Genomic DNA, 24,138 nt, shown 5'->3' with positions numbered 1-24,138 from the left:
GCCATTACATTCATGTACCTTAGATTTTTAATACGTCTTCTGTTTATAGGCAGTAAAGTTAAGTGCAATATTTTGCTGTTAAAAAGAAAGCTTCAGTGAAGTTCCTTATACACATTCCCTTATGCATATACGTTAGATTTCCTCCAGTTTATAGAGAAGAATCTAGCTAGAGATGGAGATTATGGTTTGTAAAATGAGTATCTTTAGGGGCACCTGGGTGGCACAGTCGTTGAGCATCTGCCTTCAGCTCAGGGCATGATCCCGGCATTATGGGATCCAGCCCCACATCAGGCTCCTCTGCTATGAGCCTGCTTCTTCCTCTCCCACTCCCCCTGCTTGTGTTCCCTCTCTCGCTGGCTGTCTCTGTCAACTAAATAAATAAAATCTTTAATAAAATAAAATAAAATAAAATAAAATAAAATAAAATAAAATAAAATAAAATAAAATAAAATAAAATAAAATGAGTATCTTTATTTGAAACCCCCCCAGCTTTATTGAGATACAATTAACGTAGAACATTGTGTAAGTTTCAGGTGTACAACGCGTTGATTCGATACACTTGTATATCGCAAAATGATTACCACGGTGCTGGAGGAGATCATTGGGAGGGCATGACCGCCGCTTGACCCTGGAGTTGAACCAGGCGATAGGTGGTTCCTCAGCCCGCCCCGTTCTTGGGACGCACGTTCCGCCCACCGCAGCCACAGCTGTTTTCGAAGAGAAAGCCTTGAGAGGGCCAGTTGTTGAGTCTATCTGGACGTATCCAGGACTGGACACCGTGAAGGCTCTATATAAACTTTTAAGATGCTGGCCAGCAGGTGGGAGGATCTACTCGTCTTGCTGCCGCCCAAGACAAGTCTCACAGGTGAGTTCCGTTGCTTGTTAGACCTGCCACCGGCCAATCTGGAGTGGCTGCCTTTTTCCCTGGTCTCTCTTTGCCCTCTGTGTTCGGGGCCAGTTTCAGATTTCACCCAGAGAGCTCCTGAGGTTTCATTCCAACACACTGAGCTGTTAGCTAACACTTCCACCGCGCCGCGTGTTGACCATTTCTTTTTTGTGGTAAGAGCATTTAAGATCTATTTTCATAACAACTTTTGAATGAGTGGAAAAGCAAGAGGTAGAGTCCATATACGGTGGAATATTATTCAGCCACGGGAAAGAAGGAAATCCAGTCACTTGTAACAACACGGATGGATCTTGAGGGAGTTATGCTAGGTGAAATGTCCGAGACAGACGCCGTATGATACCACTTATATGTGGAATCTAGAAAAGTCGAACTCACAGAAAGAGTTGCGTGGTGATTACCAGGGGCCACGGAAGGGGGAAATGGAGAGATGTTGGTCAAATGTATAGACTTCCAGTTAGAAGATGAGTAAGTTCTGGGGATCTGATTATAGTTAACAACAGTTGTATACTTGAAAGTTGTTCAGCGAGTAAATCTTAAATGTCCACCCTTCACCTGCTGGGGGTGCACATCTTCAGACCAGCTCCACTGGATGGCCATCGATATGTTGATAGCTTTCTGGAAAGACATGCTGTAACCGGTGGGAGCTTGTCCACTCCCTAGCTTTAAGTGGGAAAAGCTTGCCTTCTGGGCTGAGTGCTTCCAGAAATTCCTTGCTACCATTTGTCATATTAAATATTTATTCATTTATTTATTTTTGTCTCATTACTTAGAAACCCTTTCCTTATAGTTATTTCTTGGCTCTCACTGTCTAAGATCCCAGGGTGCCTGAGGTTTTAAGCTGTGTGCTTGGGACAAAATGCTGCCTTGTGAGGATTTAAAAAAATGTTTCCAACTGCTTCATGTCTTTGAGGGAAATTATAACTTGAAATGTCCAGAACACTGTCCTATTCAATAATTTGTGGGTAATTATCTTATTTGGCTCTCCCAGCCTCCTGTGTGCCCAAGGCATGCCAGTTTAATGCCAGGGAGGGGACACAGAAAGGAGGAAAACTGGCAGAGGGGGAGATGTTTGATTGGGGGTAATTAATGTTGCAATCAACTCAGGTTTCTGATGTGGCTTCTAGTCTGAAAGTGTAATTTGGAAAATGTCTGGCATGAGAGTACTTGACTTCTAAAATTATACCCAATGTAGACTAAACACCAATAAACCTATCAGAGGGGATTTGGTTTCCTGATGTAGGCACAACCTTAGATAAACTGATTGTGATACTTTCAGTACAGTACTCAACTCACTTTTAGAGTCCCCTAGTTCCATTATAATGAATTATTTATTGAAACCCATCTGAACAGCCATAAATGAAAACTTAGGTCTTCCTCAGGGGCCTCCCAAGCTAAATTCTGTTGGTTAATGTCCTGGTGTTATCGGACAATGGGTTGGCCTACAGCTCAAAACAATTCTCTGAAGTTTAAATGAGTCATGAAAACCTTGAAAAGTGATTATCGTTTGTATTAGCTCTAAGCCAAAGTTAGAATCATTTGTTTCTTAAGTACCTAATATATTTCATGGTAAAGCTCTTAGGTTATATACTTCAGAGTATTAATATATGGATAAACGCTTGGTGTATTGATTATTGATTAGATTAATGATTAAATCTAAGGTGGCTTGCCTTCACAAAAGACAGACCTCCACCACTGGCCACCTCTGTACGTTCAATGTATGCAATAAACTATGCCACAAAGGAAGTTTTCATTAGCAGATCACTGTCAAGCGATTCAAACCTCAAATTTTGCTAACTTTATCTTAGCATCGTATACTCTGCAAGCCACAGCAGAGTGCTCTGGGACCTTGCTACTGGAAGTGTGGTCGGGTTGACCAGCAACTCTGGCATCACCCAGGAGCTGGTGCAGGCCACTGCAGACCTGCTGAATCAGGATCTGTGTTTTAAACAAGATTCCTAGGTGACTTTGTATGCACTTTCGAGTCTGAGAGATAGTGTGTTCATTGGCAAATTGTTAGGGCTGTGAGAGCATGGACGTCTCTCTCCCTCCCCAGGTAGAAAACAAGGCCCAGGGGCTTATGACATTTACTCAGTTACTAGTAAGCATGTAGCTGGTGAGATACACAATCAGGTCAGGTCCGTCCTGTGTGTTGCTGACATTTTTTTTAGTTGTTTGCCCAGTAGATCATTCCTCTCCCCCTGTAAGAGCCTCAGCACTGCCTTCTTTGGGGGAGGAACCATCTGCACTGCTAGTTAAAGGAGACTTCATCTCGCCTTCCACCCTGCCCCCACCCCCAGGGATGTGACTTAAGATGGGTCAATCAGCTCTGTCCCTAGAGCATGCAATCTTCAATTGAGACACACAGGGATGCAGGGTGCTTGGTGGAGAATCATCTTGTGGCTGCACTGCAGAGAAAGACCTAGAAGCTCCCTCCTGCTGCTCCAGGCCCCAGGAGATGAGTTGGTTCTTGTCATGGTAGAATTGTTTAGCACTTCCTTCTGTTCCATTCCTTAAACATAATCAATGTACATAATTTTTAATAAAAAAAATATAAACTCTTTTCAGAATTTCCAGGCATAAACCACTGTATGTGTCTTTTTAACTTATGCAAATTGCATCATCCCACAGATACTACTCTGCATCTTGTTTGTTCACGTTGTATAGGTTATATCCCTTGTTGAGAGCCTTTGGGTCCAGCTGAATTTAAGAGTTCAGAATCTTTTGGAATTTATTTTATTTCAAATGGTTTTTTTTTTTTAAGATTTTATTTCTTTATTTGAGAGAGAGACAGAGACCGAGCATAAGCAGGGGGGAGGGGCAGAGGGAGAGAGAGAAGCAGACTCCCCGATGAGCAGGGAGCCTGACTCCCAGGATCCTGAGATCATGACCTGAGCCAAAGGCAGATGCTTAACTGACTGAGTCACCCAGGCGCCCCTCTTTTGGATTTCGGGGTAATGATATAGTATGCACACCAAATATCACATAACACAGCTGGTGTGGTCTGAGGCAGTACCGCATAATTAAACACATTAAATTGTTTTTGCATTGGAAGGTACGGATATTCTATTCACACCATATGAGATCAGTTAAGTCTCACATATTTTCATGTCAGGACAGGTAAATATTCGCTGTCAAGTTTAGGACTGCTCAGATTTTGCCACTGAAGTTTCAGAAAGGACTTCTAGTTTCTAGAGTAGTTTGCATTTTGGAAACGTGGGTAAGAAATTGTAGAGCACGAAACACTGTGGAGCTGTGATTTCCAAGTCAGTACTTCTGCATAGATCTTTGTCACCTCTGTAAAGTGTTCTGTTGTATGGATGACACATACTTTATTTACCAGTCCTTTATACCTTTTTAAAAGATTTTATTTATTTGAGAGAGAGAGAGAGAGCGTGCATGCACGCGAAGGGGGAATAGGGGCAGAGGGAGAGGGAGAGGGAGCCCCACGCGGGGCTCGGATCTCACAACCTTGAGATCATGACCTGAGCCGAAACTGAAGAGTTGGACTCTTAACCGACTGAGCCATCGGCACCTCGCCAGGCTTCTACTGATGGACATTTGGGATTTTCCAATTTCTGCTCTTACACGTAATGTTGCAGTGATCATCTCATGTGTTTATTTTAATGTAATTGTACAGATATGAAACACCAATTTAAATGTATGAACAATGTGAGGGAACATGAGCCAATGTGAGGGAGAATATGGCTCGTTTTCTAGCTGTCATTGACTTCTGCTATTGTTGAAAGACATTTATGTTGAAATTCTAAATCGAATGGTGGAAAATATCCTGGTACAATGGAAGGAGGGAAATATAGCTTTGGGAGTTGGGACTCACATTCTAGTTCAGGCCTCACCGTTTAACATGGACAACTTCTGGGTTTTTTGTGCACAAGACTCTCAGTCTTATGGACCAGAGAACTGTAACATATGACCTCTGCCAACACTGAGTTCTGTGTGCGTAGGCCCTGCTCTGAGTACCTGAGAAGTCGCAGAAATCCAAAATAGACAAACCCGGCTGTGGCAGAGCTTCCATTTTAATGAGAAAGACCAACAGTAAACATTAACAAAGTATACTATTTAGTGTGTTAGATAGTGATATGTGGTAAAGAGAATTAATAAAGCAGGAATAATAGTGTCTTATTCCATCACATATGTATTTCAATCCTTCTGAAGTTTTGTTTTTATGCTTCAAAATGGGAAGTTAGGTCATTTGTGTGAGTGAAGCAGGCCTTGTGTGGGAAGGTGTGAGGGAGGGGACTGCTGTTTATCATTATGGTCCTTGTTTTACTGCTTTAGACTTAAAATGATGTCCATGTATTAATTTGATAAAACATAACTATTTTTAGAAAGAAAAAGGAGGAAATGTCTAATTTACTCCTATAGGAAAATGTTTGAGGAAAACGTTTGAGATGAGTGAAGGGACAGAGCAACCACAGAGGCGGAAAGACCAGGTGTGGAGTTGTGGTTCTGGAAGATGCCAAACATCAGAACAAACTATTGGGGTAGGAATCATTTTCTGGAGCTCTTAAAATATGAGGAGTATGAAAAGCGTGAAGCAGCATTACTGCATTGCAACAGGACTCCTATGAGGAAGGATTTTATTTCTTAAAATTCTGAAGAGATTTTGGTGGTCAAGCAATGTTAATCACTGCCTCTCAAATAGTCTCAGATAAATGGTTATTGAGCTCTTTGGATGGAGGTTTTGAGGAGAGAATACCTGTGAAGCAGAGCTGTTAGCATCCTTTGTAACTTGGAGGCTAAGACTGGAGCGTCTCTCTTCCTCTCCCTCTCTCCCCTTCATCCTGTTGTAAGGCGTGGGCTTCCATAGCTCCCATTCTCAGTGAGGATCTTCTTTATTTTCCTGGGAATCTCTTTCCTTCTTTCTTCTTCTTAAATCATCTTTATTTTTCAAAAATTCAGATCAAATTCCATTTTCTTGCTGAAGTTTCCTTTGACCAATCCAATCATCAATTGTCTTCTCTTTTTCTTTAGTTCTCTCTATACCTGGAGAGATAAAAGACCCTGGTCTATTGTTGAGGATAGTGAAAATGTTGGGTTGTGCAGAATTGGGGAGAATTTATATGTGGGAAGCCCCCTACTGAGAAATTAAAAGTCAAAAATTTGGATTTTAGTCATGACTCTGACTAGCTGTATGGTGTTGATGAAGTTATAGAACTTCTCTGGCCCTTAGTAGCTTGGTCTTTAAAATTAATGAGTTTGTCTGGATGATCCAACCTAGACACAATGGATAAAATGCAAACATTCAGCTGTGTTTTGAAGGTAGGGAGAATGTTTGGGGGGCAGAGATTACATTGGTGGGTGGTGTGAGATTATGAATTGGCTCTGACTTTATGTCCCTTAGACGCTATCCATTGTTGGAATCATTCACCTTCCTTTTTTTTTGGTAAAATTTTTATTTATTTATTTGAGAGAGAGAGAGAGAGAGATAGCAACAGAGAGAGCACAAGCAGGAAGAGAGGGAGAAGCAGACTTCCCGCTGAGCAGGAGCCCGACATGGGGCTCCATCCCAGGACCCTGAGATCATGACCTGATCTGAAGGCAGACGCTTAACCCACTGAGCCACTCAGGCACCCCATTCCCTCCTTTCGAGCAACCATCTACTCGCTGGGCCCCATACACAGCCCCATATAACAGGGCGCTGTGCTAGCTTTTGCTAGTCATGGGCTTTGTTCCAGTGCACTTATCTTGGCCCATTCTTCCTCTGTATTTATCATGATCTGCATCCTCTCAACTTTAGACCTACTTGTTCTTTCTCATTTCTCTCTCTCTCTTTAGTCTTCTCTTGGAGTATTATAGTCCTGTCTATGAGTCCATCTACACCTTGATGACAATTCGGATATTCCATCTACTCTGGATCTGATTCTGTCTTGAGGACACATTTCTCCTTGTTCTAGTGAAGAATACCATCAGACCTAACCTTTTTCTGAGACTCAGATCCAAGGAAATTACTCTAATTTTGTAGGTCCAAGTAATGACTCCGCTGTTGGTGTTACTGTGATTGCAGCCCGTCCCTGTAAGAATCAGTGCTTTTTTCGGCTAATTCTCCCAACATTATATAATGTTGAGCTCTTATTAGATGCTTCCTACTGTTTAATTCATACATTCCTATGTCTCAGATTAGTTTTTGTTGGAGGATCTTAAGAAAACAAAAGGGTAAGGAGTAGACATTGATGAAGGAAAAAACTTAAAAGGTAGAGCTGACTTGTTTCTACCTCTTTATTTTTTTCCTCCTGTTTCTTATTTTCTCCTCTTATTACATATATTAATAGTAGCTGTGTGACTACCAAGATATTTGTTTGAATTTAATGGAAAATATTCTAGGTAATCACACTGCTTTTTCTTTGAGAGTACCATATTATTTTATTAATATTTATTTTTCTGTAATTAATGTATTCACAAATTTCCTATAAATAATTTCATAATGGACAACAAGCCCCAATGTAACTCATATAACTAGTTTAGGTCAGAAACAAAAAATAAATCAGTGAATGAATGAATAAATAAACAATAGGAAGTTATTGAATGTCTGAAGGTACTCCTAATAATTGTAGAGTGATAATTATAGAGAGATGTCATAAGACACTGAAGCTAGGAACTAAAAAATTCAAATCCAAATTTATTTGCTCTATATTTCCTAGGATATTTGACCCCTTGGCTCTCCTTTTTTGGGTACATTTATACTATCTTCCCTTGATCTTATTGTAGATTATTTTAGTATGCTGTGGCCTGCACCTTTTCATCCCAGCTTCTGCTTTGCCTGATTTCCTAGCTCTAGAGCTCATCAGAAACCAAGTGAAGTCCAGCTTCTATATTGCAATTCTAAATTCCAAGAAGAGATTCTGATAGTTACAGCATTGGTCAGATGTCAACCCCTGTCCAGTCAGAAGTGGTGAAGGAGGGACTGGGCCATGGACCACAAGCATGGCTACAAATATGAGTATGGGGACCCACAGGGGTGCATTTACCCCAGAGGGTCCCAAAAATGTTGGCACAGAGCAGTTCCTCAACACTACTTATTATATTTAATGTCAGGCTCACAAGTAAAGCTTCTGCAAAACATACCTTTCCAACCTCCTTGGTTTCTTTCTTGAATTATTATAATTGTTAAAGCTGAGATGCGGTTGATGTCTAAATATAGAAATAAACAGAAAAACTGAAGGGCTGTTTGGAGATTTAGCCTGAAGGGCAATCACTTTCTAACTTAATAAGTATTTTAGATCTTGATTTAGCTGTCTTTCTTCGGGTGAAAATTTGTTTGATCCTGTCTTACCATGAGAAAAGTCACAGCATGCAAATTTTATGCATTCCGGTAAAGTTCAAACACATTAGCTTTTGTTGACAGGTACTAATTTATACGAGGAAGGCAAAGGAAAAATGGATTCAAACAAATGCCTTAAGTTCAGAAGTATGCTAATTAATAGATTTTCTAATTGGTTTTCCTTTTTTTTTTTTTTTTAACTTTTCCCCAGAGTCTGCTGATTAGTTATAATTGCTTTATTATAAGACTCTGGAGGGCATCTGAAAACATAATCACCTGGGAAAGTCTGGTTTTGGGGATTGATCTTATATGATGTTAAAACAGCACCACCCAATAGAAATGTAATGTGAGCTACACATGAAACTTTGCATTTTCTAGTAGTCACATTAAAAAAAAGTAAAAAGAAATCAATAAGATTAATTTTAATAATTTTATTTAAACTGAAATATCTAAAATATTTTTTCAACATGCAGTCAACATAAAAATAAGGTATTTTATACTTTTTTTGTACTAAGTCTTTGAAATACAGTGTTTTATATTTATAGTGTAAATTTCAATTCAGATACTAATTTTTCAATGGTTAAAGAGAAATATAGTCCTATCAAAACAGTGCAATTGTGTTTAATGGAGAAATGTTTCATGTTGCTTCAGTTTTTAAATGTAAATTTAAATGAAGTAAAATTAGCTAAAATAAATTACATTTCTCAGTCTGCAGTCACTCCCTCAGAAGTGCTCAGTATCCACATGTGGCTGCTGGTCAGTGTATCAAACAGCACAGCTTTGGAGGGTGAGATTCATAAGAACGGAGAGCAGAGTTTATCTTCTGCTGGTGGAGATTAACCCAGGAGGAAACTGTTATGAACAGTCCCTCTCCATCACTGCTCGAGTGTCCTTCAGAACGCTGTGCCTAGCCCTTCACTATTGACAGAAGTTCAAGTTGTCTCACCCTTACCCCTGCAATTGGCTCCAGTCACCCTGCTGCTAGCTGTCCTCCCAGACCAACCTTGGGGGTGACACCGCTGCAGGCTTTCCTGTAGTTTGTTCCTCAGCAATAGTCCCTTGACACCCCCATGATCTTAAATGAACTTGACAAATGTTGTCAACTTGGAGATGAGTATATTAAACACTCTGAGGACCTTTACAGCGAAGGGATCTGCTTTGCTTTGCTTAACCCAGTGTTTTCCAAACTTAGTTCACTATAGGTCTTCTTTTTAAGAATAACATCATGATTTACTGCTGTCCTGCATGGGTTCTGCAGCATATGCCTTTAGAAATGCTCCTCTGGTTGGCTGGATATTGTCTGACTCCAACACCTGCTCATTTGACTATGCTTGGCTTCAGCATGTCCTTGGATGCACCATTCTGATGCATACCTGTAGGGGACATCTGTTTTTGTTTTTGTTTTCCCCTGAACAACATTGTTCCTTTTATTCTATCAGAATCTTCTTTTCCATGCGGAAATTCATTCTACATGGGTTGGATGTGACATCTTTTTCCTCTTCCTAGCCACAGTTGGGCCCTTGTTGTAAAGACTGTCATTGCACATTCTCACTTTCTTCCTGGGCACCTAGCTAGACTGCATTTCCCTGCCTCTTGCATTTAGGAGTGGCCATATAACTTAAGTTGTACCAATGGACTGTGGGCAAAAGTAAGGCATACACATTCTGAGAAAGGCAGGAACCTGTTTCTTCCATACTCTCATTCCCCTTCCCAGAAGCTGGAACATGGTTGTGCTTGTCATCCAGGTTTGACCAGACACACTCTAGGGCCTGGTGGAAAAACAAAAGAGAAGAAACCTAGATTCCTGAATGACTCCATGGAACAGAGCCCCACTAATGTGGACTATCACTTCAGGCTGAAACATGAGAGTGAAGTATACCTCTGTATTCTGGAAGGCACTGAATTATCTCTGAATCCTTTTGCTATGGAAATGTAGCAATACTGTAGCAAATATCATGCATGACTCAGGTTTATCCCAAAAAAGCACCCCATTTTTACTGGTCAGGATGAGTGTTTTAGCAACTTGCATGAGACACAAACCAGATCAAAGTCATTCTTTGGATGTTTATGTCAAAGCAGCTGGATTCTTTCTTTATATAATAGTAGTTAACTTACAGGATTTGTATCTATAACCATCTTTTTCACCACCAGGAGAATGCCTGCTTGAGAACTAAGCCAATTCTTCTCAAGAAACAGTATCAAGACATGATGAGAGGGGTGCCTGGGTGGCTCAGTAGGTTAAGCGTCCAACTCCTGATTTCAGCCCAGGTCATAATCTCAGGGTCATGAGGTGGAGCCTCATGTTGGGCTCTGTATTGAGTGTGGAGGCTGCTTAAGATTTCCCTCTCCCTCTGCAATACCCCCCCCCCCACAATGCTCACACACACTCTTTCTCTTAAAAAGAAAGAAAAAGAAAAAGAAATGTTGAGAGAACCCCTAGATGCAGCTAGGCTTCAAATAGGATCACCATTGGATTTGCCAATCATATGAAATAAGTTATCATTTTGTTTAACTTAGCTTGAATTGAGTCAGTTAGTGTTACTTGCAATTAGTTCTGACAAACTACCAGTTTCCTTCTCATTTTAACACTCTGCCTTGCCATTAGACCATTTCTCTTATTTAAACTCGACATGCCCATGTTTGCTTGCCAGAGAAGATCAAGGCAGATTCTGCTTATCCTGCAGATGAGATTCAGACCAGTTGCTCTTTGGAAAGGCAGCGGGTGAAATAAAGTTAGAACATTCTATCATGAGGGTTCTATATGTGCTAGAGGATGAGTCAGAGAATATCTACTTCATTGACTCGGGAAATTTAGCTTCTTTTCAGCCATCAGCCTTTTCCTTCCTCTTTGTGGAGGGATGCTGAGACAGACCAGGGGGTTTCCTGGATCAAAGGACACATGGCTGCTTCCTAGTTGAACAAGAGCCCATTCAGATTAGAAAGACCTTTACAAGTCAGTGAAGCACAACCACCATGGAATGAGAGATGTGTTCTATGATTTAAAAACCTACATAATATAGAGAGAATTTGAGGAAGCAAAGGTCCAGAAGGAAGATCTGGAAATCAGCAGGAGAGCCATTACTCAGTCTTCTTGGTTCACGTGGCCCAAGGGTTGGCCTGCAGGACTACCAACTTGGTAGTGGGGAGGAGGGTGCTGGGGCCATAGCAGGACGGGTGTTTAGAAAGTTTCTTCCCCTCTTTGACCGAGTGTAAGTGCAACTGTAACCAAAAGGAGGGATTATGCTTCCAGAAAAATCTCAAAGAAAAGTATTGCAAGCAACAGTAGTAGCTGTTGGATCAGGCTTTAAAGGAAAAGGGTGGAGAGATTCAACCAGTTAGCATGGAAGTTGGAGGTAAAGTTCTTCTCCCAGAATATGGAGGCACCAAAGTAGTTCTAGATGACGAGGATTATTATTTAGAGATGGTGACATCCTCGGAAAGTATGTAGACTATTGAAATGGTATCAAGTAAAGCTGCCCATTCTGGCGAAGTTGGGAAATCTTTCATCATGTAAATAATTTTCATGTCTCTCTTTTATAATAAACTAATGGTATTCAAATTAATGATATCCAGGGTCTCTAAAATTTAGTTTTAGTGTACTGATATAAACATTACCAAATAAAAATGTTTAAATGAATGGTTAAGCCTAAAAAAAAAATAAATCAGTCTTCTTGAAGCACTGGTACAGAGGGGCAAGAGAGAGGATACAGGGAAGATACGTCAAGAACATTCGGTCCCTGAAGTGAGAACACAAAGAGGGGTCTTTAAGTAAATCCTCCAATTCCCTACCACAAAGTGCTTCCTGACCCTGCCTGTCATCCTGTTTCTTCCTTGAGGTTGGGTTGTTAAGGCTTAGCATCTGGTTGCCTCTCCTTTCCAACAGGTTGTTCAGCAGTGATACTTAACCAAGCCCTAATTACTCCTGTTTCTAACTATTTCATCTGGACCTAGACATGTTTAGGATGTCCCAGACTCTTGGCAGGCCAGGTTCCCAACTAAGCCCCAGCCCCTCCTATAGCCACAAGTGGGAGGCCAGGCTTCCTTCACGCTTACCGAATGAGTGCACCGACATCTCCAACATTGAAACCCTGGTATCATTAGTGACTTTCCTTCTGTAGGGAGCAGACTTCTTCTCAGTTCAATGAAGGGATTTTCTATGCTTGAGTATGAACTAAGTAGATTAATATTCTCATCTATCGCAGAGGAAAGCGTATGGATTTGGTGCCAACAGACTAGCGTTTGTATCTGTATCATAGGAGTTAGGTAAAAAACAAAAATGAACAAGATGCTTGGAATAACACTGAATCTGCCCCAGACCCACATTTTAGATGAGAATACAGAAGAGAATTCAGGGGTAGGATAAGCCTTCTGATGGCAGAGGTGCAACTAGGAAGGCAAGGAGTGACATTTTGCTATCCTGGCAAGTAATTTGAAACTTCACACACATTTTATTTAAGCTAGGCTAAAGACTGGATTTGAATCATAATTCTAGCGTTTATTAGCACTGTGATTTTGGATACATCATTTAGCTTCTCTGAATCTAATTTTCTTCGTCTAGAAAATGGAAGGAATCATTCCTCCCTTTCAGGGTTGTTGTAAACATTCAGTGTTAGAACAAAAGCATCTGAAGTGTCAGGCATACAGGAGCTTGTGATCGATAAATTGAAGCCTTTATTCCACTATTAAATTCTAGGGCCTTATCCTCAGCTTGGCAACGACTGCAACTTCATCACTAAATTTAAGCAGACTTCCAAGAGCTAAGCAAGAAGAAGCTGTCAGCTATTAGTTCCAACAGGTCTCTTGGTATTGCAAGCTTGTTTTTTGTTGAATGTTCAGAATTTGGACTCGAATAAACTGCCCTAATGGAACAAATCCAAGGGGGCGGGGGTGCTCAAAGCCCCATTTTGAAATGAACTCTCAGGACCTCACCTGAGCTAATAAGCCAAAGTCTAAGGATTGAAGATGGTCAAATCTTGGATCTGGGGTTCTCTCATCGATGACTCTCAACCATAATCATAGTCCCTTCTCTCCACACTTAGCACAGTTAAGCAATGAGTCCCTAAGGACTTAATGACCCTGCAGTACCCGCCCTGGAGGGCTACCTCTGGACTCCTTCCAAGAAATAGTTTAAGCCGCTGTTTTCTGAACCTCTGTTACTAACAGCTGCGCACAAATCCCACATACAAGATGCGTACCTCTGGGATCCTTTTTTTTTTTTTTTTTGGATTCTATTCTTAATTCTCAGTGTTCTGGAGATGAATTATGAATTCTCCCATGTGGGAGAAATGCAATTGAGGCAACATCTGGATCCCGAAGACTGAGAAGGAGCCAGGGGCTCTGTTGTAGTCTACCATATCTCTGTGGAACTCAGAGCATCTTTACACGGAGTGCAAAAATCACCCAGTGTCAGACTGAGCCGACCTCTGCCTTCAGAATCAAAGAGCCAGGAGCACAAATAAAAAAGGAATTCTGAATTCGGCCCAGGGAAACTCAGCTAGCTTATTTGGGCGTCACCTAACACCTGCAGGCATTTGACAATTTTCACAGGGTTGATAGCAGAATGGTTTTTCTCATGTCTCTTATTACATCTTGATTTCATTGTCATTGAATCTTAATGTTAACTTTCCTGACTCCTATTCAGTGAATATTTATTGTTACGGATGTGGTGCTTTCATGTTTCCTTTACGTATTTTGTAACAATCCTTGGAGGTGTAGGTCATAATTATTCTAATAGCTAATATATACGTATAAATATTATGTGCCACGCGCACACAGTTCTAAGCATTGTATTAACTAATTTAATTATGTATCAGTCCTTTGAGGTAGTTCTTAGTAATATCATCATCCACTTTCTGCAGGTGAGGAAATTCAAGTATGCAGTTAGATTATCCAAGGTCATACAACCAGTCAGTGGTAGCACTTGGATTCAGATCCAGGCAGTCTGGCTCCACAGTTTATGTTCTAACCACTATTCTATATTGCCTGCAATTTAAAAACAAAGCCAAGCCTCAGGAAGTCAGTGAATTGGCCAACGACCCACAGCTGTTAATGAGTGGCACCACTATTCAAACTCAGGTTTTTGGATTCTAAGGTTCATATCTATTCCATGCTGCCTCCATCAGCTACAAGTTGTGTGACTTTAAACAAGTCACTTGATTTTGTCAAGCTTCATTTTCTACCTGTAAAATGGGGATAATAATGTTGATTTCACAAAGGTGTTCTGAGATTAAGTACAACTAATTATAGAAAATGTTTCACTCACTCCCTGGCATATAAATAAATGCTTAATAAAGATTAACTTGGCAGCTAATAGTTGAATTCCCAAGAAAAGCTCTTTTTTTTTTTTTAAGATTTTATTTATTTATTTGACAGAGACAGCAAGAGAGGGAACACAAGCAAGGGGCACGGGAGAGGGAGAAGCAGGCTTCCCACCAAGCCGGGAAGTCAATGCGGGGCTCAATCCTAGATCCCTGGGATCATGACCTGCGCCGAAGGCAGACGCTTAATGGCTGAGCCACCCAGGCACCCCCAAGAAAAGTTCTTTATTCTCAATTCTTGATAAGTATCAGCAACATGTTAACTCCTCTGGAAAGTACAACGTATATAAAAATTGATGGTTTTATATAATTTCTGTTCTCTAAACCTAGATAATTGCATTTAGATTTGCTTTAGAACCAGATGGTTGTTGTGTCATGGAAATACTTCTAGTCAAGGGGAGAAAAATTATTGTGTAAGCCCTTAAAAACCCACTTCAATTAAGGCTCTTTAAAAATATCTAGATGTCTGTGATCTGTGTCTATATACTGTCTTAAAATAGCATTCTTTTGTTTCCATATCAGAATTTTAAGGTGAGCTAAGGCTGGAACACAAAAAAACACTGTCTGATTTACCATTTTCTCATTGTATGTTGAAGCTTCTGTTGACAGAATCAATGGAAATTATCAGGTTAAGTAGGAAGGCTCTTTTCTCTGTTCCCCAAACAAAATTATGGTGTACTTGTCAGATTTCAAGGATATGAGGGAACATGGTTTTAAAATGCCCTAGATAATTGACTACAGAAAGTAAAAGGTCTTACACAATAAAGAGTAAGAGCCAAGAATATTTTGAACTCAAAATAGATAGGAATATTTTTATAATGTAGGTGGTAGCTGGAAACAGATCAATAGAACAAGAATGCTAACGGTTTTTGGAGCATAGTGTCAATTTCATACTTGGGGTTACATGTAATACTTTTTGCGTCCACTCCTGTTTAAGTCCACTGCCATCATTCCAGCCCTCCAACTCTCACCTGCATGATGACATTAGCCTTTTGATCCTTAGCAGTTATGTCATATTATACACCAACTGTACGTATTAATTGGTTACCCACTGCCCTCAAGATGAAATTCAAACTGCTTAGTCTTACATCAAGTGCACCATTATTGTGAACATTATGCAAGATAATATAAATTGATTCGTGAATTCATTCAATATAAGTTGACATTTTGCTGGCCCATTCCCTGTGCTAAAGTTTGGCAGGCAGATGGAGATCATGGTCCTTGCCCTCAAAGCAAAACGTTCTCATCTTGTAGAGGGGAGAGCAGACAAGGAAAGCATCGTTCATCGTGCAATGCCGTAGTGGTGTGATAGAAGCCAAACAAGGACAGTGAGGAACAGAGGAAAGGTGCCAGTATTTCCCACTTACCTCCCACTATTTCTTTATTCAAACCCTGTGTGACATGGGTCTGTTTGCAATTCTCCTAAATGGGATGCACATTCCCATCTCTCTGACTTTGATAGTATTGTGTTTTTTTCATGCTCAGTCCCTTCATTTTCGGTTTATCCATTCAACCAACATGGATTGAAAGTGTACCACATGCTAGAATATGTGTGCTACACACCACAGATCGGTGAATGAGAAGCACAGCCTTACTCTTGTGTCGCTTTTCCTATCCCCTCCTGCTCCCTCTAACCCCCCACCTTTCCCTGACCACTCAGCCCATGGTGATTTCCTTCTTGAGCTCCAGTAAACTTACTGTCAGTGAGATGTCAAATATTGTACAGTTATCCAGGTATCAATCAGTATTTACTGGTTAATATATCCATGGTAATAAGAAATGCAAATATCATGGGGAGATAAAAATTTTAGATTATTTTCTTTAAATTTTAGATTGTTTTTAAACTCTGCTCTTACTCCTTTAGTTGGACGATGGTTGGCAAGGCCCATGAGACTTAATCTCCACACCTGTTAAAAAGTTAGCAGAATGAACAAGTTCCAAGTTTGCAATTGTGTTTCTTTAAAAAATCTAAAATTTTAGTATGCATTTAATAAGCTAGATCAGATTTCTTCACATTTTATTTCTAATGCTCATGGGTATTTAGAGCAAAGGGAAGGAGGCCAAGGTGGAGAAACAAGGAAGATGAAAAAGACAAGGAGAAGCAAGGGCTCCCCCAGGAAAACAGTTGGGAACTCTGAAAGAAGGGCAGAGACCTTTCTTTACAGAGAATATTTCATTTTCAGGGCTTCATTCCTCCTACTCCCCATATCAAATCTTATGAAAACCCTGGGTGTGTTGTTAATCCTTAGTGTGGGATTCATATATTTATTGAAAAGCAGTAGCTGGAGTGTGGAGTGAGAATTATATGACCGACCTCCTAAATCTCCCAATATATTTGTTATACAGTTGAGTAGAAGAAGTGTTTTTTTAAAGATTTAATTTATTTATTTTAGAGAGAAAGAGTGAGCAAGAGAGAGAGTAGTGGGTCGTGGGAGGGAGAGGGAGAGAATCTCCAGCAGACTCCATGCTAAGCACAGAGCCCGACCTGAGGCTTGATCCCATGATCCTGAGATCATGACCTGAGCCAAAATCAAGAGTCAGATGCTTAACTGACTGAGCCACGCAGGGACCCTAAGTAAAAGAAATTTTAAAAAAAGAGACCAAGGGTATCTCTTTATAAATATATTTTAATAAAATTCAATGTTGAAGTCTCCCCAAATAAATAAACAATCTGTCCTAAAGTTCTCATATATTTTTGATATTACAGTCAAAGGATCATGAACTAACTCCATTTTTTTCCTTAGATATATTGCTTAGGTCAGGTCTGAGTGATTCACTTTACTTCAGCTTTTTGTTTTTTTTTAAGATTTTATTTATTTATTTGACAGAGATAGAGACAGCCAGCGAGAGAGGGAACACAAGCAGGGGGAGTGGGAGAGGAAGAAGCAGGCTCCTAGCGGAGGAGCCTGATGTGGGGCTCGATCCCATAACGCTGGGATCACGCCCTGAGCCAAAGGCAGATGCTTAACCACTGTGCCACCCAGGCGCCCCTCAGCTTTTTTTTTTTTTTTAACTGAGCACCTGCTATATGGTAGGCAGAGGGTTTGGAATGCAGCTTCTACTTGCAAGGTGTTTATAATAATTGGGGGTAACTATTAGTCATCAAATCATGTATGTTATATTACACGACATGCATATCTACACTTATTTCAAAATTCTTCACACTTACATGTGTGTACATGTATGTATATATAATTAAATGTACATGTGTATATATTTAGTATTATATATATAATACATATATAGAGAGAATATATATAGTATATAGTATATGTATAGTATTTTTTATATATATATACACATACACACACATACATACAATATATATAGAGAGAACCTCTCCTAAGAAAGTGCCTAGAGATGTGAAATTTTAGAAGGTTGGTGAACTCTTGAAGTCTATCTTTGTATCCTGGGTTGGGAACTCGGACATTGGCAAAAGCAGACTATGCTATAGAAAATTCTGAAAGTGCAGGGTATTGTCCTGTCCCAGAGGTGGGTGCCAACTTTTTAAAATTAAAATGCCCACAAATTCCTATTAAAATACAAATAGAACATCTAAACTCTGCACTGGTTCAAGTTCTCTGTAGTGAATTCAACTGAATGTAAACAACTCAATGAATTAGCCATTCGTAAATATCATGTTATAATGTCTTATAAATCAGTATATATAAATCATTGTTTTTCCTGTAGCAAATCAGTGAGCAGTCATTGATAGACTCTTACAGTTACTGATGAAAAGCTCTTTCACTTTAGGGCAGAGGTAACATCACCTGATGGGATTTTGAGAACTTGATTTATTGTTGGCTGTTTTGCCCACCCCTTTTCCATCAATTTCTCTGTATCAGATGTAAGCTGTGAATACCGCATTGTTAGTATTTTGTTTTTAATAGCAGCCACTGCTTTCTAGAACTCTCCTTTCAGTTCCGCAGCTCAGCTTGGTCTTGTTCTCTGATGTTATGCAAAACACATCTGCCTTTTAACTTGCCCGATGGAAACCTTATTTGCCATGTGCATTTTCCGCCCTTTGATCCCCCTCCGCATTGCTCTTTATCCGTATCAAAAAGCTGCAGCTGGAAGCCGGGCAGATTCTAAGGTTCCCAGCACTGCTTTTGTCCCCAGATCCATGAAATTAAGTCAGAAACACGGCTGGTGGGCTTTTCTTGAACTGGACTGCATGCAACACAAGAGCGCTGCTTTCCCCTTTCTGTCCTGAGTCATGTAAAGAACTACATTTTATCTTTAAAATCGTGAGTAACTTCCCCCAACTCCTAGCACACAGCAATTTAGTCATCGGTATGAGTTCCTTTTCAAATATTATTGTATAACTTTCCTTCTTAACAATTACCACAGTCTGAATTTTACATTATATTCGTGTGATGAATAAACATCTGTCTTCACTATTACCCCATCAGCACCACGTGTCAGGAAGCAGGTCTAGATGGCTCAGTTTTCTATTCCTAGCACCTAGCACGGTGCCTGGCATCTACTGGTAGGTGATGATTAAAATGTGTTGAATGAATTTAACCTTGCCCAAAGATGACGGCGTTTCTCCTCTGGCATTGTCTTCAGAGCCAATTTACCAGCGACGAGAGAATGGTTTCTGGATTTTGTTGACGGGCATCAGAGCACCAGGGTCTGCCTGTGGTTTCCTTTCTCTTTCTTTTACTGCACTTAGCTCCTCTCAGTTGGCCTCCTTTCTCTCTCCTCTCCGTGCAATTGAAGCCCGCACAGGAAGCTGTACTCATCCTGACTGGATGCCCCTCGAGGACCCTGGGACAGGCCAAGGGATGGAAGTAAAAGCCTCCAGTGAAATACTCACCGCACTGACTGAATTCATCTGGGTGCTGCGTTCCTGCTGTCATTGCTGTGGGTACGATTAGCTGAACACTGTAAACGTGCATTGCTGGAAGTTTGGGACTCAAGTTTCAAGCGAGTTCATTATAACTGAGATGATTTAGAGGGAGTCGATGGTGTTAAGAGTGATTAGTGGTATGGGGGAGGAGCTGAATTTACATAGGACTGTAACTGTCTTCTTCTAGATTTCTGTAATGTTCTAGTTTCTTTTTTACACTGGGGTTATGTTTACTTTAGTAATTAAAAGAAAAGATGTACAATGAATATTTTATTTTTTAAAAGATTTTATGTGACAGAGAGAGCACAAGCGGGGGGGAGGGGGAGAGGGAGAAGCAGGTGCCCCGCTGAGCAGGGAGCCCGATGAGGGGCTCAATCTCAGGACCCTGGGATCACGACCTGAGGCGAAGGCAGATGCTTAACTGACCGAGCCACCCAGGTGCCCCTACAATGAATATTTTTAAGTGTCATAGGAAAATGATTCCCTTGTGATGTCATGAAAATGATGTCATTTTCAAGAGTTTACCGATTTAAAAAGCGTCAAAAGCGCAATATAAAATTGAATACACTTATGGTAAAATATATACAGAGAAAGTTACCGAACTGATAATAGAATCACCTAGAACTAATTTATTTTGAAACCCATACCTAGAATCACATGGTGTCCTGGCCCAGAGAGGATGCAGAGCCAGGGCGCGCCGATGCCACAGCTTGTGACTCGCAGCTTAGCCAACTTGACATGCCTTGGTCTTCTCATCTGTAAAACCGGGGCAGTCCTGGCTCTTCTAGAGTCTGAAGCACGCAGGTGAGGCTTAGCTTACAGTCAGCCTGCATCTCTATTTTGCTGCTCTTATAGTTTTTTTTCCCAAACAATCTGCATATACATTGTGAGAGACCTCAACATGTTAACACCCTACTTACTTTTTGGAGCTTATTGTTCATATATCCAATTTATAGTTGAGAAAAGTAAGTAATGCTAATTTGCTTGATGTCTAGAAAGTTTCTCCTTCTCCCACGATTACATTCACCTCTTACTAAGTAGTACTTGAATATATTTACTTAATTGTGGAGTCTACAGACATGTGGGCAAAGGACTAGTACAGAGGGTGGTCATGTACCCAGAGAAAATGCGGCAGTCCAGTCTGATGACGATGATGACGTTGGAGGTTATATGCCAGCTCTACTGCATGGGGACTAGCTGTGTGACCTTGGACAGATCCTGCAACCTCTCTGAGCCCCTCCCTTTTCTTGTCCCTGAGATAAAGACATTATCTACTTCACTCAGTTGCTGTGACATAATGTACGTACAATGCTTTGTGAACATTTTTGGGTTAGATTTAGTGTGCTCGTTCCCTCTTAGGAGCCATGTACCACCCATGTTTCCTGACACCCCTCAACCTCATGTTTCCTTCCCCTGTCCTCTCCGAACCTTTCCCTCCTTGTCCATATTCCCTTTGAAGTTGTCCATCTATTTCAGCCCCTACCCTCAGGGTGGGCAATCATGCATTGGTGTAATTTGTCCCCAGATTTCTTTCCCACTAGTCCTGCCACTAGTTTGAGGCATTGAAAGCCAGGGAGGGAGAAATGGTTTAAAATGTACTGAAACACAGCTTAAAGCCACCTGACTATAGCAGGGAAACCAGCGTGGCAAACGGTTGCTTCTTCATGAGCCGGAAGCAGTAGTGTCCTCTTTAGGGGAAGACGACATGCACAGGTGGGTCTCCAAGAATCACACACGCCTGCGGGCTTTCCAATACTGACTGCAGTTTCAGTATTCAGGAAACGTGTACTCAGCAGTCGTAGTGCCAGGCAGGAGGATCAAAAACAAGAAAACTGTGAGTCATCTGTGCCTCTCAGGATCCTAGGTTCAGGTGTAATATTTAGAGACACAAATCCATGTTCATAGGAAGGGCTGATAGTGGCCTATCCGTACATGTACACACGCACACACACACACAGTGTTTGAAAATAAGGCAATGCAATCACTTCGAGCTATCTTGGAGTGCTATAAGCATTGTTTAATTTCTTCTTAAACTTGTGGTTTACTTGGTAGGCAGATAATACAAGTAGTAGTCAAAGTTAAAATGCAAAAGAACATTTAAAAATAGAAAATACTAACTTTGAAATCTTATACAGCTTTTTCTTTAAAGAAAAGAAGTATTTTATTTCTTTATTTTAGAGAGAGAGCGTGAGCTGGGGAAGGGGCAGAGTTTTTCCTCCGTTTCTCTTTCATCAGCCCTAGAGAGGGAAATGACCTGGGGCCCTCCAAGGCCTAGGATGCATGCCACTTGTGACTTGTCCCGTGGTTTGTGAGTTCCCTTTAATTATCTTCCTCTTTTCAGTGGATATTTGGAAATCTTTCACTTTGTAAATTAAAAATCCTTGTGGGAATAAGTACAGTAGAGATCACACTCCAGGCTAAAAGAGGATAAACACTGTCTGGCCAGGAAAACCAGCTACGTGAGAGGTAAAGGTTGTGTTAGTGAAGTGAAGGAATGATGCAAGACTTCTCTCAGCGATCATGGGAAATGGGTCAAGTACCACAGTACTGGCTTAATTCACTGCTTGGTGGGAGCTGTAGACAGCTGGTTAAAGGTTGAGCCCGTTAAAATTGCTGGAAAAGTGGCTCTGTTGGATTCTTTCCCTCTCATCCGGGTTAGTGTTGTGAAAAATAAGAGCCATTAATGTGAGGTATAGTCTCCAAGAGACTCTTCTGAAGCCCTGGGGCAGGGGTGGTGGGTATCGGGGGTGGGGAGCAAAAGATACGGAGTCATCAATATTCTGGGGATCAAAATGGTAAAGGATAGAGTAAGAGCAGTTGCTCCCTCAAATGATATTATCATGGAGCTTCCGGGGTCATTTTCTCCTTTCTTGGTTGGTGAGCTGGTCAGTGATGACACGTTGCCATTCCCAGTGTTTGCACTGACTTGAGTCTGGGCATCTAGCTGGCGATTCATGCTCTCTGCTTCTTGCCACTCAGTTATTTTGTGCCTGTGACAATGGAGTCAAAATCAGCACTTTTCTTTTTTTTCTTGTTAGCAATACTTACAAATGTTTGAGGGGAGGAGGGGATAACTGACAAAGTTTTTCTAATTATATCTGAATATCACTTGCCAGTGTATTTCCCAGTTACCATGGATCATTGCAAACTAGTGGGTCATTATGAAGTAATAATTTTAGGTTTTGTATTTGGATGGCTTTATCTGAAATCTCACTGCTACCTGCTTCCGTATAACAGAACTTTGACATTTGCTGTGGAGGTCCTGCCAGGAGGTACTTGCAGGGAGAAGGTGAAGTAGAGGTGCCAAACTTGACTGCCTACGAGGCAATGTTTGTTCAACGTGGTGGGCTGGGTACCCCTTGCCATTCTCTGAGAAGGGCTTCTTTATATGGGGTTGGTGTGTCCTGGCCACTGTTTTGTGACATCTGAGACAACTTCCTGTTACTTAAGGGGATTACACAATCCTGAAAATAGTCTCAAAACAAAACTTAAATTAACCTTATTTTTGTAGGCAGGCCCCATGTCTTATGGTACCCCCGCCCCCCGACCTTTTGGGGTGGAGAGAAACAAAAGATGACTGAAACGATATGAAAAGTCTATTTTATTTTTTCTTCTATACCATAGAAACCATGTATCAAAGACCTACAATGTGTCTGCCACTGTATGCATGTGAGAGACCCAGTAACCCTAGTCAAGGAGTTTACAAATAAAGAAATTGGAGCTATAAAAATCCAGATTATATGGCCTAGGTCATGTAGCTTTAAGGAGCAGTTCTGGAATTTTAACCTAGGTTCTATAGCAAAAGTCTTTACTCTTTCCAGTACACCATCCTTGTTCTCTAGCTCCTTAATTTCAGGGACTATGTCTTAACAAATCTTTGTATATCCCACAGTGTAGAAGGGGAAACCCAGGGTCGAAGACACAAATTTTAACCAATTGCTTGGGTAAACCACATGACTGCTCCGGGTCTCATACACTTCATTTATGGCTGGATCATAATAGTTAACATTTATGGATACTTACTCTATGGCACGCCTTGTCAGGCACATTACATACCCTAGCTTAATTAACCCTCTTAACAGACTATGTCTATGTGATAGTTCTAATTACACCTTCTATACAAAGGAGGAATAAGACCAGGAAATTGATAGTTTGGGCAAGTTCACAAGAGTTAAAGGTGTGGGCTCATGATTCAAATGTAGGTTCTCTGACTCTGGCCTAGATCATGGACCCTTAACCACTGTCCTGTAGGTTTTCTGTAAGACATTCTCATGGCTGCTTCCAGCTCTCCAGTCTAGGACTACACAGCTGCAGACATTCTCATGTTGATGACTTCTTTTGATTCCCTAACTCTTTTAAAAGACTTTTCCCTGCTGGGGGCACCTGGCTGGCTCAGTGGGTTAAGCGTCAGCCTTTGGCTCAGGTCATGATTTCAGGCTCCCTGCTCGGTGGGGAGTCTGCTTCTCCCTCCCCCCCTCCCCCTGCTCATGCTCTCTCTCTTGCTCACTCTCTCTCAAATAAATAAATAAAATCTTTAAAAAAAGACTTTCCCCTGCAATTATTAGTAAAGTGTGGAATCCTGTATAATTAGAATAATTCTCCACTGATTAACTGCTGATGTTCCTCTTACATGTTTATTCTGTTTCCCCATAGTTCCTGCCTAGCATAATATCCTATCTTCTCCAAAAGACTTACATATGCCAAGTCTTAGGTGTACCATCTTTCTGTTTGCAGTATCCCTTGTAAAAAGGTAATGCCTCCCACCTCTTAAAGAATAGTGCAG

General features: G+C 40.9%; 1 pseudogene; it reads left to right on the top strand.

Annotated features, from left to right (window-relative positions):
• The first annotated feature begins 9,817 nt into the window (after positions 1–9,817).
• LOC148108686 (10 kDa heat shock protein, mitochondrial pseudogene) lies at positions 9,818–11,642 on the top strand (annotated as a pseudogene).
• The last annotated feature ends 12,496 nt before the right edge of the window (positions 11,643–24,138 follow it).

The sequence above is a fragment of the Ursus americanus genome, chromosome 17 (genome assembly GCF_024610735.1).
Source record: "Ursus americanus isolate L20-20 chromosome 17, mUrsAme1.1.p, whole genome shotgun sequence".
Taxonomy (NCBI): domain Eukaryota; kingdom Metazoa; phylum Chordata; class Mammalia; order Carnivora; family Ursidae; genus Ursus; species Ursus americanus.
The sequence above is the reverse complement of the archived record's forward strand: the minus strand, read 5'-3'. Positions and strand labels throughout refer to the sequence as shown.